At 41.2% G+C, this 16,040-nt stretch overlaps 1 protein-coding gene and 1 non-coding gene across 3 annotated transcripts in view; both read left to right on the forward strand.

Moving 5' to 3' along the window:
- CAMK1D (calcium/calmodulin dependent protein kinase ID) overlaps positions 1 to 16,040 on the forward strand; it is a 392,490-nt gene that overhangs the window by 72,999 nt on the left and 303,451 nt on the right. The window lies entirely within an intron of this gene.
- Positions 8,272 to 8,400, forward strand: LOC147361211 (U6atac minor spliceosomal RNA). The gene has a single exon (XR_015140086.1). It is a non-coding gene; the product is annotated as a U6atac minor spliceosomal RNA (small nuclear RNA).

Below are 16,040 nucleotides of genomic sequence, written 5' to 3' on the forward strand. Positions count from 1 at the left end.
CCATGGACGGAGGAGCCTGGTGGGCTGTAGTTCATGGGGCTGCAAAGAGTTGGACACGACTGAGCGACAAACAGTTTGTGAACCTTGATCTTTCACCTTCAGGTCAGAAGTCTAAGGATGTTGCTTTTTGAGGTGGTGAAAGGTGGTGTGCGGAGTGCTCTTTTTTGTTTTTGTTTTGCTTTCTTTTCTAAAAAGGAAAAAGGGATCAAAAGGAAACTGGCAACTACCGTTGAGCATTTTGGGGACAGTGAAAACCTGCTTCGTCCATTTCATTTGTAGGGGGAAGCACGGTAGGCGTGAGTACACCCGGGAACACCCTCAGTTCCTCCAGGAAACGAGGCAGTGATGCTGGATTCCAGGCAGAATTGAAGAAGGCGGGCGTTGCTGTGCCTCCTTCCCACCTTATCTTTTTCTCATTTCCTCTACTCTTTCCTCTTCTTCCTCACTGTTTTTTTTCCTCTTTAATCTTTCCCTTTGGTTTTGAGTCATTTCCTTTTACTCCTTTTATACAGTTTCTCACAGCAGATGAGAAAACATTGACACCCTTCAGAGAGATCTGCTTTGTTAAAGACTGGAAGACACAGCCAAAGGAATTAACCTTTAACAGTGAAATTTTGGCTGGAGCAGGAAGGATATTTATGAACAGAAAATCTTCTTGGGTATTCTGTGTTTATAACGATCTATTCGGTATTTATGGAATGGAGATAGATGGACGTCCAGTCTGAGCCAGGTGTTGCTGTCAGACAGACAGATGGATAAATGGTGTCTGGTGTTTTGAGGGCTCTGTCTTGGAGGAAAAGGGACAGACAAGCATAGAATTTAGTGGTTCCAATATAATAGTGTAATTGCCTTCCTGGAGACATGAACCATGATTGTGCTCATACAGTCGGGCATAAGAAGGACCATGGACATCGCCATTTCCCTGGTCTCTGAGACTTTGAGGAAGAGAACATGCTAGTTGAGTTAATATGAGAGTTCTGAAATGAAACCACCTTGGAACTGCATGGCTACAGTTTAGTTTGAAGTAGCTTTGGTTCTGCCGTTTTTATTGTGGCTGAAGTATGGGCATCGGCCTCCTGTCTCTGGTTACCTTACTGGCTTCCATGTTGGCCTCGCCTTTCCCAACTGTGAGATGCTTAGCACCAAAATACGGGTAAGAAAGGAGGCAGAATAGAGGAACTTGCCTTTAAGTTTGCAAAGTTTCATTGCCTAGTAATGTCAACACATGTTTTTAGACAGGAGATCGCCCCAAGTTCTTTTCCTGACTTGCCTTAAGCCATTATAACAATCGCATTTGCATTGTTTGAAGTCATAAAAAGAAAGAAAGAAAGAAAGAAAGAAAGAAAGAAAGAAAAGAGTTCCCAGTCTTTTTAATGTAAAAACCATAAGGCATGCCTTGACAACGGCTGAAAATTGTATTGCTAATTTATTTTTATTGTTAGTATAACTTTGAATTGCCTTCCTTATCTTTGTGCCTGATTCTAGTTTTCTGGGCTGAAGTTAACAATGTTTTGAAAGTCAGTTCAGGGGGGAACAAATGATGTAGTCATAATAGCAGATAGAGGCCTGCTGTTGGCATTTGGTGAATGTCAAATACTAATTTTAACAATAATAAATTTGGAGAAGGAACGAAAAGTTCCCGGCTAGTGAAAGGAAGTGGTTCCATGTGAAGAGTCTCTTGTTATTTGTCGATACCAGTGTTCATTCATTTCCATGGCAGATAGGAAAATATGGCCTGTTCGCCTTAATTATCTTCTTCATTCAGCCTGCTAATTTTTGAGGAAACTCAGGTTTTTCAAGTAGGGGAAGTAGCCAAGATAAAAATTCTTTTTCTCTTTGTGATCAAGGCCCTTTGCAGAAACATCCGTGCCAATAATTAATTACTGAGCCCTTTGGAGTTAGAACTCTTGGTTCTCGTTGATCTGGTTTTTAGTCTAACCTTCCCTCTGCCTTTCAGATGCTCCATGTGCTGTGGTTTGACTTTGATGTCCTTTGAGAATTCTGTAACTTCTTCCAAGATTACACGATACACCCTTAACTTACTCCTGTTGGATTAATGGAGGGAAAGAGCTCTGGAGTGGGACCATTCCAACAGCCAGTGTCCCCAGTTCAGCCTAAGACACCTCACCTTTTCTAGGATAGGTTGTTTCAATCTGATTTTTAAAGTGTTATATCTCATTTTAGCTTTGAAGACACCCTTTAATGAAGTAATTTAATTTTTTTTTCATTTTTTCATTTAATTTTATTTATTTTTTTAAATTTTATTTTATTTTTAAACTTTACATAATTGTATTAGCTTTGCCAAATATCAAAATGAATCTGCCACAGGTATACATGTGTTCCCCATCCTGAACCCTCCTCCCACCTCCCTCCCCATACCATCCCTCTGGGTCGTCCCAGTGCACTAGCCCCAAGCATCCAGTACCGTGCATTGAACCTGGACTGGCAACTCGTTTCATACATGATATTTTATTTTACATGTTTCAATGCCATTCTCCCAAATCTTCCCACCCTCTCCCTCTCCCACAGAGTCCATAAGACTGTTCTATACCTCAGTGTCTCTCTTGCTGTCTCGTACACAGGGTTATTGTTACCATCTTTCTAAATTCCATATATATGCGTTAGTATACTGTATTGGTGTTTTTCTTTCTGGCTTACTTCACTCTGTGTAATAGGCTCCAGTTTCACTTTACAATATTGTATTGGTTCTGCCATATATCGAAATGAATCCGCCACAGGCATACATGTGTTCAAAGCCATTGTCAGGAGTGGAAGGGTTAGAGGAAGGCATTGGACGGTCAGTGGCATCTTCCTTTATTTCCTGTGTGTGTGTGTGAAACGTTTTCTGTGAAACTTGCGCGGTGCCCTTGTAGGAACTGGTGGCAGCTGCCCATCACATTTGGATGAGAGGCTCCTGGGCAGCCTTGGCCTCTGGTGTCCAGTGGCCTCAGCCTCTGCTGTCCACTGGGAGCCTCTGGATAGTTCTGTAGAGGGGAAATCGCAGAGCTCCTGACTCTTTCCAGATTTGGTTGGAGAAGAGGGTTAGGCAGCACTCAAGTGGTTTGGATTTTTCATGAGGAAAACAAAGTGAAAGGTTTTTCTGATGTCGGACATTGTGTTTTGGCCTGTGGGCTGGATTCTGTTTTTCTCTTTTACCTTTTGTTTTCATTCTTTTGTACTATTTTTAAGGACAGCAGTGAGTAGTACCCCTGGACTTTTTCTCCCAGTGAAAAACATCCAGTGTGACTATGTGGAAATGGGGTGTGTCAGAGTCGTTCTCAACAGTGGTGCTGTCCCTTTGGGCTCTGTAGTCATGGCAGGTTTCTTAACCTCTCTGTGCTCCAGTCCCTTCATCTGTATGATGGAGACAGTGATCTTTTTGGATGTTGCATTGATTAACTGAGATCATTCTTGTCAAACACTTAAAATAGTCTCTGCTATATAGTAAGCAGTTCATGGCTATTACTGTATGAATATACACTAATTCTGTTCAGTTCAGTTCAGTTCAGTTGCTCAGTCATGTCTGACTCTTTGAGACCCCATGGACTGCAGCACGCCAGGCTTCCTTGTCCATCACCAGCTCCCAGAGTTTACCCAAACTCATGTCCATTGAGTCAGTGGTGCCATCCAACCATCTCATCCTTTGTCGTCCCCTTCTCCTCCTGCCTTCAATCTTTCCCAGCATCAGGGTCTTTGCAAATGAGTCAGCTCTTTGCATCAGGTGGGCAAAGTATTGGAGTTTCAGCTACAACATCAGTCCTTCCAATGAACACTCAGGACTGATCTCCTTTATAATGGACTGGTTGGATCTCCTTGCAGTCCAAGGGACCCTCAAGAGTCTTCTCCAACACCACAGTTCAAAAGCGTCAATTCTTTGTCTCTCAGCTTTCTTTATGGTCCAACTCTCACATCCATACATGACCACTGGGAAAACCATAGCCTTGACTAGACAGACCTTTTTTGGCAAAGTAGTGTCTCTGCTCTTTAATATGCTGTCTAATTCTGTTAGGTCGTGTTATTACGTGATGAGAGATTCTAGTTTCTTGGTACATTGATATGGTCATAGAAACTTGGGACAGCTCTCTACTTAGTGCAGTGTTCAATGACTGTTGGCCATTACTTGATCATTTGGAACTGAGAAGAAGGCCAGTCTATCAACTTATTTGTTTCATCAAAGCCCGGTTTGCCACACTAATTTGTAGTGCACAGAGCCCCCCCAAAGCTGAGTGAGCAGAGCTTAAATGACCTTCTGGGATTCTGTGGTCACCTTAAGTAGCTGCTCTGGTGTTGGGAATACAAAGGAATGTAAAGGATCCTTTGTAAACCATTAGAGGAGGGATGCATGGCTGTTACCCAGGTCCTCCACTAACCACCTTGGGTCAGGACAGCTGTTCATTCTTTCATTTGCTTATTTAACTCACTTCATTTGTTTATCTTATTTGTTTCTTTGGCCACTTCTTGGGGCATGTGGGATCTTAGTACTTCAACAAGGATCGAACCTGTGCCTCCTGAATTAGAGCATGGAGGCTTAACCACTGAACCACCAGGGAAATCCCATAACTCACTCCATTTGCAAAAAATGCTAAGATACTTGAAAGTAAAATGAAGATATATTATTGCAGCATTATTGATAATAACCAAGACATGGAAACAAGCTAAGCATCCACCAATGTACAAATGGATAAAGAAGATATAGTATAGATATAATGGAATATTATTCAGTCATGCGAAAAAAGGAAAGGAAATCCTGTCATTTGTAACAACATGAATGGACCTAAAGGGTGTTATGCTAAGTGAAATAAATCAGACAAAGAAAGACCAATGCTGTATGATATCATCATTTACATGTGGAACTTAAAAAAAGCTGAACTTGTAGAAGCAGAGAGTAGGACAGCAGTTATCAGGGATGGGGTGAGGGATGGGGAAATTGGGGAGATGTTGATCAAAGGGTGCAGACTTGCAGTTCAAAGATGAATAATTTCCAAGGACCTAATGCATAGCATGGTGACTATAGTTAACATACTCTGTTATTAATATATACTTGAAAGTTGCTAAGAGACTGGATGGTAAATGTTCTTGCCACGAGAAAGAAGTGGTAATTATGTGAGGCAGTGGAGGTGTTAGCTAACACTGTAGTGGTAATCACAGTGCGGTATGTAAGTATATCAGAGCGGCATGATGTACACCATCAGATCAGATCAGATCAGTCGCTCAGTTATGTCCGACTCTTTGCGACCCCATGAATCGCAGCACGCCAGGCCTCCCTGTCCATCACCAACTCCCAGAGTTCACCCAGACTCACGTCCATCGAGTCAGTTTTGCCATCCAGCCATCTCATCCTCTGTCTGTTTTGCCATCCAGCCATCTCATCCTCTGTCGTCCCCTTCTCCTCCTGCCCCCAACCCCTCCCAGCATCAGGGTCTTTTCCAATGAGTCAACTCTTCGCATGAGGTGGCCAAAGTACTGGAGTTTCAGCTTTAGCATCATTCCTTCCAAAGAACACCCAGGGCTGATCTCCTTCAGAATGGACTGGTTGGATCTCCTTGCAGTCCAAGGGACTCTCAAGAGTCTTCTCCAACACCACAGTTCAAAAGCATCAATTCTTTGGTGCTCAGCCTTCTTCACAGTCCAACTCTCACATCCATACATGACCACAGGAAAAACCATAGCTTTGACTAGACGGACCTTTGTTGGCAAAGTAATGTTTCTGCTTTTGAATATGCTATCTAGGTTGGTCATAACTTTCCTTCCAAGGAGTAAGCATCTTTTAATTTCATGGCTGCAGTCACCATCTGTAGTGATTTTGGAGCCCAGAAAAATAAAGTCTGACACTGTTTCCCCATCTATTTCCCATGAAGTGGTAGGACCGGATGGCATGATCTTCATTTTCTGAATGTTGAACTTTAAGCCAACTTTTTCACTCTCCACTTTCACTTTCATAAACTTATGCAATGTTATATGTCCATTTAAAAAATAGATATCTTGACATTCTAACCCTAACAATTCTTAGTATGGATTACGTGTTACTCCCATAGGAGGAAAGGGAGGAAGGAGGTAGGAGAGAAGGAAAGATGGAAGGAAATTTCCTCATATAACCAAAATGATATGATCACAAATAATACAATTAATGCTTTTTTAATATCCTCTAATACCAGTTCCTGTTCAGTCTCCCCCCGTGAGGTCAGTCATACAATGAATTGACTTTGTATTGCTATAGTTGCTTCATTGGAGGAAGGAGAAAGCAGGACTAACTGAATGATCCCTAAGGCATGTTGCTTTATGTTTAATACATTAAGGGAGCTGCTCTGATTTTGCTCATTTAGCTCTTGTTCTTGGAGCAGGCAGGTTCAAAGTTTAGAGACTGTGACTCTATAGCAGGATGAGATGAAAATTTGGAAATGACTTAGTTCATGGGATCAGTTGAGACAGGTTGGTATTGCCTCACCTTTGCCTTGACTTGTAGGTCAAGCTGTAGGTTGGACAAACAGCATTGATACTGGTTAGATAAATTGTACACTTACCAGAGAGAAAGAGGCAGTCAACTCATTTTAAACCCAGTTTGGGGTTTAACCTTGCATTTTATATGCTCCATAAATGTTTCCAATGCCATTTAGAGCTAGCTGAAGTCTTTGAGAGTCTTTTTGATATTGTGGTGTTTTTCTGTGTGTTTTTAAATTTGAAGTATAGTTGATGTTTCCAGGTGGCACAGTGGTAAAGAATCTGCCTGCCAGTGCAGGAGATGTGCATTAGATCCATGGGTCAGAAAGATCCCTGGAGGAGGAAATGGCAACCCATTCTGGTATTCTTGCCTGGAAAATTCCATGGACAGAGGAGCCTGTCGGGCTACAGTCCACGGGGTCACAAAAAGTCTGGTATGACTGAGCACACATACACTCATGCACAGAGTTCACAAATCTCAAACACTTTTACCCATGTAATGACCACCTAGATCAAGAGGTAGAACATTTCCATCACTGAAGTCTCCCGGGTCCCCTTTCTCCAGTTGGAACAACATCCCCCTGCCCAGAGGTAATCACTGTTCTGACCTCTGTCACCATAAATTAGTTTTGCCTGATCTAAATTCCATATAAATGGAGTAATACTTAGATTTTGTGGGATTCATTTATGTTGTTGCATATGTAAATTGTTCATTTTTTCCTGTTGTGTAGTAGTTGTAGACTCCATTGTATGAAATTTAGATATCCATTATACACTTGGTAGATATTTGTTTATAGTTTGGGGCCAGTATGAATGCAGCAGTTAAAGATGCTCTTGTGTGTCTTTGGTGGATGGAATATGAGTTATTGATTAAGGTTAACAGCCTGTTTCTAGGATTGAAGTTTACATTCAAGAGCATGGGGAGGATATCATTCTGTCCATGCCAAATGGTTTTAAAATATATTGAAGGCATCTTACAGTAGTACAGTTGGCCCTTGAATAACATGGATTTGAACTGTGTGGCTCCACTTATATGCAGTTGTTTTTCAGTAGGAAATACTATAGTACTATATCACATGTGGTTAGTTGATCCTTGGGATGCAGAACTGTGGGTATGGAAGGACCACTCTAAATTATACTTGGATTATTGACTTCAGGAGGGCTGGTACCCCAGCCACCACATTGTTCAAGGGTCAACTGTGTATCAAACAAAGAAATGAATTTAGTCTGGTATACTTGTATTTAGCAAACTGCGCTGGTACAAAAGCAAATCTTTGCTTTTGTGCTCCTTGACTATGATAAATAACCTAAGCTGGAGGGCCAATTTCCTGAAAGCCAAGATTCTCATGTGAAACTATGTTGTTTCCTCATGCCTTCTCTAAAAGGAGTGGGAAAAAGACCTTTTCATTAATTCTGCAAATAGGCATCATTTTCTAATTTTAGATTCTCACTGTGAAAAAGAGTCATGAATTACTAAAAACTCTGAGAATATAAACTTGTTTGGGGGGGGGGTCCCCTGCATTGGAATGAATAAAGGCTTTAAATATTCATTTGTGTTTTTCTTTCCATGTCATTTTGGGTATTGTCAGGAAAAAAATATTTGCTGCTGATTTAGAACTGCTGAATACTCTTATAAAAATTTAATTCCTCCTGTATTAACTAGGCTTTCAAGGCTTTTTTAGAGAGCCTGTTGCTAGCCTTTAGAGAGCCTCTAATACGTTGCTAGCAGGAAAACCTGTTAGCCTAGAGACGTGATGGATGGAAGTAGAATAGGAAAACTACCACTGGCCATCATCAGGGGATATTGCATTGATTTACATTTTAATAGTGTCTGTGTTTAATGAAACTGAAGAATTAGGTTAGCATTCCCTTTAACAAGAATGGGAAAAATTCTAGTGATGGATGCCATATCCATATGTTTAAGGCATCACACCTCTTTATAGCCAGCTAACACTATTTTTAACAAGCTGACAGAAGGGGTCTGGTGGTATGAACCAGCATTACAGATGTGCAGTCCTGTCCTGGGAATCTTCCCTATACATAACACCTGCCCAGATAATGAAATGACATCTGTATAAGGTTATCACTGAAACTGTGTATAACGCCAAAACATCAGAAGCCACCCAGTGTCATCAGTCATAAGGAAGTGGTTGAAGCGTGGTGTATGTGTACAGTGCAGTTGTTAAAAGAGAGTGAGAAAGGTCCGTGTTCTGATGTGGAATGATATCCAGGTTCATTGCCAAGTGCAGAAAGCAAGGTGGAGGACAGTGTAGAGAGTATGGTACTTTTATGTAAGAAAGACTGGGATATGAAGATTTGTAGGTGAATTTGCTAATATCTGCATAAAGAAACACTGGATGGATAAACAGGAAACATACATATGTGTTCCTGGAGCAGGCAGAGCAGAGCAGAGTGATCAGGCTCCTGTATGTATTTTTTTTAATATTACATTGACATTTTGAAGGATGCAGAAAAACAAACCAGCGAAAGTGCATCTGTCCCAGCATGCCCTTTGACATGGAACCGGACCATGAGTAGGTGACAGAAGGTGAAGCTGGTTGAATGCGTTGTGAGAAGGTGAGGCTACCCGCTCTGTTTCATTTCTCAGAAGCTAAGTCAGTGCATTCAGTGCTTATTGAGCCAATCAGCCAATCTGCCATGTCAGGCACTATTTTAGGTGTCAGCAGGCACCTTAAGGTCCAAGCTTCTACAAAGCCTGCATTTTCAAAAGAAGAGACAGACAAGCAGGTGATGAGTGAGGAAGAGAAGCCTCCTGCTGCTGGGGTCCAGGGGAGGAAGTAAAAGGAGCCCGTGCTGAGGTCAGAAGGGAGGGTCATTGCTGATCTTCATCCGTCTTCATGGTGCCTTCATGAACAGTATTCTTGCACATGGGATAATAAAGTAGGGTCAGTTCTCAATTCTGATCTTTTGCTGTAGCAGTCAAGATTTCATTTTACTGTAAGATCAATATCACTGAAGTTTCAAACAGACATAAAGACATCAGAGCAGTCACTGTACCCCAGTTTACTGCTGTGTTGGCAGGAGACCTGAATTTATTGGAATAAATAAAAAGTGGATTTGACCATCATGGTTTGTTTTCACAACAGTGGGGCTGTAGTGGGGATAATTATCTATATGATTTGTGAGTATAACCATAGGTTATTAGGCAAGATATTTCTATGACAAGTCTGTTATTTGTTTTTTCCATCCATAAAATGGTTAAATATAAATTGTCCCTTTACTGTAACATACTAACTATAGAAAGTCTAAGCACACACAACACACCATGTACCCTTCACATTCTATATTCATTGTCTGAAATTGCCATGGAGATAGTTCCACACTGGATAATACAGACGTGTGGAACATTTACTTCTTGTGTTTATTCTATTTGTTTTTGTTTTTTTTTCTTATTCTGGTCTCTTTATTGGCAGATTTCTCTTTCATAGTTTCTGAATCAGATGAAAGATTAATATGGTTATTTTTTAAAGTTTCTATGATGAAATGTCTTTTTGAAAGAGATTTTTCTCTGTTTCTTTGGGTTCAAGTCAACTTTGGTGAAACATGAGGAACAGAGATCAAAGGCATAGGAAACATCTGAGGGTCAGAGTGTTTCTTGCATCTCCAGTTCTATGACTTGAGTCTTGCTCAGATACAAAGGAGTAACGACACAGACTGGCTGCCAGACTTGGGAGTCTGAAATTTTCCTGGCAACCGAAGTCCAAAATATAGATGTATCTGGAGCCAGCATGTTCACAAACAATCCTAGGCTTGTGAGTGAAGTACAGAAGCACCTGCAATCAGAATTTGTTTTAAGGTTTGAAAAATGCAGAATAATAAGATCTTTATTAATCATGATAAAGTCCATTCTGTGGAATAGTTAATGAAATGCCCAGAGGTTCCAGGATCCACAGCCATCCTGGGAAATGCACAGCAAGGTGAGGATGGAAGCTTGCTGTTGTATCTCCCTTTGCTTTATTGATGAAGAGATTTGGGCCATCTTTGAGGTTGGATGTTTCAGAACTTTGTCAGATCTGTTCTCTTGGAATCCATCTCCGGGTGAATTCAGGAGGACGTGATCTTTGCTTCCTGGTAGATAAAGAAGAGGAGAGGCTGTGACTGCACGAGGCCTTCCACTCTGCCACCTGCCTTACAGAACGTTCGCCGGCATCACTGGACCTGGCTGGGGAGGTCGCTAAAGCTGGTCCCGTGATGGCGGGAGTGTCCACACTCTCCATCATTGACAGTGAGGCCACAGCCTTGTAAACTGTGATTGATGTGCATCAAGCAGCTGTGCTTAGGGACAACGCGAGGAATGTAGGAACCATGAGGATACGCACTCGGTGCTCGCTGAGTTGTGTTTTATTTCTGAATTCATTTTTACAAAATTATTTTTATTTTTAAATTTTTATTGGGGGTATAGCTGATTTACAGTGTTGTGTTAGTTTCAGGTATACAGCAAAGTAGATCAGTTATACATATGTGTGCGTGAGTGCTCAGTCACTTCATTCATGTCTGACTCTTTGTGACCCTATAGACTGTAGCCTACTTGGCTTCTCTGTCTATGGGATTCTCCAGGCAAGAATACTGGAGTGGGTTGCTGTGCCCTCCTCCAGGGAATCTTTGCAACCCAGGGATCAAACCCAGGTCTTTTACATCTCCTGCATTAGCAGGCAGCTTCTTTACCACTAACCCCACCTGGGAAGCCCCACATATACATATATTCACTCTTTTTTAGTTTCTTTTCCCATATAGGTCATTACAGAGTATTGAGTAGAGTTCCTTGTGCTATACAGTAGGTCCTTAATATACCAGTTTTATGTATGTGAAAGTGAAAGTGTTAGTTGCTCTGTTGTGTCCAACTCTTTGTGAGCCCATGACCTGTAGCCCACCATAGTGTATATATATCAACCCCAATCTCCCAGTTTATTCCTCCCCCATCAACTTTCCCCTTGGCAACAATAGGTTTGTTTTCTATGTCTATAACTCTACTGAATTCAAAGAGGAAATAAGAGAGACACAGATGCAAAGGTGAGACATTTGGGCGATGGGGAATTTCAACCAAGGTGGGCTGTTTCTCTAATGCCTTTTGCTCTTTGGGATAACGAGAGATGTTTTTAACAATTCCATTCACCATTGCAACAAAAAGAATAAAATACTTAGGAATATATCTGCCTTAAGAAACAAAAGACCTATATATAGAAAACTATAAAACACTGGTGAAAGAAATCAAAGAGGACACAAATAGATGGAGAAATATACCATGTTCATGGATCGGAAGAATCAATATAGTGAAAATGAGTGTGCTACCAGAGCAATTTATAGATTCAATGCAATCCCTATCAAGCTACCAATGGTATTTTTCAGAGAAATAGAACAAATAATTTCACAATTTGTATGGAAATATAAAAAACCTCAAATAACCAAAGCGATCTTGAGAAAGAAGAATGGAACTGGAGGAATCAACCTGCCTGACTTCAGTCTCTACTACAAAGCCATAGTCATCAAGTCAGTATGGTACTGGCACAAAGACAGAAATATAGGTCAGTGGAACAAAATAGAAAGCCCAGAGATAAATCCACGCACCTATGGACACCTTATCGTTGACAAAGGAGGCAAGAATATACAATGGAGAAAAGACAATCTCTTTAACAAGTGGTGCTGGGAAAACTGGTCAACCACTTGTAAAAGAATGAATCTAGAACACTTTCTAACACCATACACAAAAATAAACTCAAAATGGATTAAAGATCTAAATGTAAGACCAGAAACTATTAAACTCCTAGAGGAAAACATAGACAAAACACTCTCCAACATAAACCACAGCAGGATCCTCTATGACCCACGTCCCAGAATATTGGAAATAAAAGCAAAAATAAATGGGACTTAATTAAAATTAAAAGCTTCTGTACAACAAAGAAAACTATAAGCAAGGTGAAAAGACAGCCTTCAGAATGGGAGAAAATAATAGCAAATGAAGCAACAAAGAATTAATGTCAAAAATGTACAAGCAACTCCTGCGGCTCAATTCCAGAAAAATAAAAGACCCAATGAAAAAGTGGACCAAATAACTAAACAGACATTTCTCCAAAGAAGTCATACAGATGGCTAACAAACACATGAAAAGATGCTCAAAGTCACTCATTATCAGAGAAATCCAAGTCAAAACCACAATGAGGTACCATTCACGCCAGTCAGAATGGCTACTATCCAAAAGTCTACAAGCAATAAATGCTGGAGAGGGTGTGGAGAAAAGGGAACCCTCTTACACTGTTGGTGAGAATGCAAACCAGTACAGCCACTATGGAGAACAGTGTGGAGATTCCTTAAAAAACTGGAAATAAAACTGCCATATGACCCAGCAATCCTGCTGCTGGGCATACACACCGAGGAAACCAGAATTGAAAGAGACATCCTAATATTGCAGCACTGTTTATAATAGCCAGGACATGGAAGCAACCTAGATGTCCATCAGCAGATGAATGGATAAGAAAGCTGGGGTACATATACACAATGGAATGTTACTCAGCCGTTAAAAAGAGTACATTTGAATCAGTTCTAATGAGGTGGGTGAAACTGGAGCTTATTATACAGAGTGAAGTAAGCCAGAAAGAAAAACACCAATACAGTATACTAACACATATATATGGAATTTAGAAAGAAGGTAACGATAACCCTTTATGCGAGACAGCAAAAGAGACACAGATGTACAGAACAGTCTTTTGGACTCTGTGGGAGAGAGCGAGGGTGGGATGATATGGGAGAATGGCATTGAAACATGTAAAATATCATATGTGAAACAAATCGCCAGTCCAAGTTTGAAGCACAATACAGGGTGCTCGGGGCTGGTGCAATGGGATGACCCAGAGGGATGGGATGGGGAGGAAGGTGGCGGGGGGTTCAGGATGGGGAACACATGTACACTCATGGCGGATTCAAGTCTAGGTATGGCAAAACCAATACAATATTGTAAAGTAAAATAAATTAATTAAAAAAAAATAAAGTAAGCATACCACCAAAGCAGTGCACCAGCTTAGGAATCTTTCACAACTAGTTTTAGGCCTTCTTCCTCTACAGTTGTAGTTGATATATACTCCTAATAGCAGATTAGTGGTGCTGAGAGGAGACTATATTGTTTTACCAACATATCTTTGGAGGCAGAAGTTTGTTGCTTGTCACAGAAACTGAAGCCTGCTTCTCCTGGGACCCCCTCCATCTCCTGTGTACACAGTAGATGCTGTGTTCTGGTGTCCATTTCCCCTGAATATTCCTGTCCAACATTTCTTAAATCTTGTGCACAAATCAAGATCCTTAGCTTTTTTGTGAGTCAGTGAAAGAAGATGAATGTGTGTTCACAGTGGTCTTAGTGTTTTGGCCAAGCCCCACCTCTGTTAATTTCATGAAAAATAAATGATTCTTTTGTGGACATGTTTTCCTGAAGGGACAGTTTGTATTTCTGGCCTGTTAAGAGTTTTTAAAACTGCTGATAAGCATTTGGCCATATTTGTGAACATCTCAAGGCAACCTGGAAGGATGGGTATAAAGTGTAATAGTATCAAAGACAACAGAATAAAGTTGACATTTGTGTATTTTATTGGCACTCACTAAGATTTCTTTGTCATATGTATAACGAGAAAGGAGAGACATCAAAGGACAGATGAAACAGGCTCACTGGGCTGATTTGATCCAGGGAGCTTTTATGTATTTATAACCGGTTAAGATAAGGGGGTCTTCTCATGTTGCTGAGATAATGCAGAGGGAAGCACTTAACAGCAGCATGGATAGGACCATTCTGAAGGGCTGGGAAGAAAAAAGGAGCATGATTCTAGAGAAGGTGCATCTCTTGGCAAAATTCTGTTGAGCAAACTGTGGCTGCAGTTTGTCTTGGGACCAAACTTATTTCCTGACTCATAGAGTTAGGGAATGAAAATAAACTCTTAAGAGTTGGTATATAGGCTTCCCAGGTGGAGCACAGTGGTATAGAATCTACTTGCCAGTGCAGGAGATGTAGAAGTTGTGAGTTTGATCCCTGGGTCAGGAAGATCCCCTGAAGAAAGAAATGGCAACCCACTCCAATTTTCTTGCTGGGACAATCCCATGGACAGAAGAGCCTGACAGGCTGCAATCAATGGGGTTGCAAAAAGTTGGACACAATTGAGTGACTGAGCATGCATGTATGCATGCATGCATACACACACACACGTATGCATGCATGCACACACACACATATATAAATGTGTCACGTATTGGTGCTTATGAGTGTTTTTTAGTAAATTTGATCATTTGTTTATATTCAGAAGTTGACCTTTTTAAGTAAACAAGGAGAATTCATTCCCCACCAGCACTTCTGTATCTTTATCAACCAATTTTCTCACATCTGTGGTTGCCACTGGTGTGTTTTCACTACCAAGTTGCTGGTGCTTTTTTCTCATCTGAGACTCAGAGGATGTGATATAAAATGCTGAGCTGGGTTCTGGGTTAAAATGTATCTCAAAACAGTAATAAAAAGTCCCTGGCTGTTTGTCCTTCTTCTCAGGATCGTTGAATTTCTAAGTAAGAAATTAACCAGGATGATGGTGTGTCAGCCCGCAGCACAGGCCTTGGCAGATGGATGTTCAATAAAGTGTTCTTTTCCTTCACCAGCAGAAGTGCTTTTCAGCCTCCCCCCAGTACTCTCCAGAGTGGAGAGAAGCAAACACGTGCTCTCAGGCATCTCTGGGTGGTTCACGGACTGTCCTGAGGACACCGATGCATCAGGAAGATGTGCCATCGTAATCTCGTGGCTTCTCCCACCCCCTGGCACCCACACTATAATTTGAGAAGTTCACTGTGAATGGCTAATGTCAGACAAGGCAGCAAGGAGTGATCAGTATAGACACTTCAGGTGTGTTTTGCCACATTTCAAGTTCTTTGAAATTTGGCCACTTAGAAATCGTTCGTAAGGCAGTTCTCCTCAGTAGAAGTCCAAGTACACACTTGCTTGCCAGTCATTCTGAGCATCCAGCAGGGGATAATCATTTCTAAACCCTGCATTTGTGTGTATGGCCATAAAGTAGAAATCCGGTGAGGACACAACCATAAAGTCCCTAGAATTCTGTGTATGTTAGTTATATGCAGAGCTTCAGTGGAGGATTTCTAATTGAAGGATAAGATAGCAGGGTGGCATTTCTTTACCAGTTCAGATAAACGAAAAGAAGAAACAAATCCTGCTTCTCACCTGGGCATTTCTGAGGCAGCCGTTTATTACAGACCATTCTCAATTATCCAGAGATTGGTGCAGATAGTTAAAATTCTCTGATAATCCTAAAATATCACTTTGGTTGTTACTTTCCTGTTTCTATTGAATGCATCTTATTTCAAAAACAGCTTTTGACCCAAGGGGTAACATTTTGAGCAGCCACTAGTAGACTATTCACATTGTCCCATTGAATCATCCCTTCAACCCTGCAGTGTGGGTGTTAGCCCACATCATAGATGAGGGGACCAGGGTTCTGGGAAGCTAAGTGCCAGGTCACCGGTGAATTAGGGGGCTGAGGAGTAATTTCACCTCCCCGACTCAAGGCATACTCTCTCAAACTATTGCCCGCTCCCTGGTAGAAATG

Source organism: Bos grunniens, chromosome 13 (genome assembly GCF_055505025.1).
Source record: "Bos grunniens cultivar Pamir isolate PY7600 chromosome 13, Bosgru_T2T1.0, whole genome shotgun sequence".
NCBI classification, from domain to species: Eukaryota; Metazoa; Chordata; class Mammalia; order Artiodactyla; family Bovidae; genus Bos; species Bos grunniens.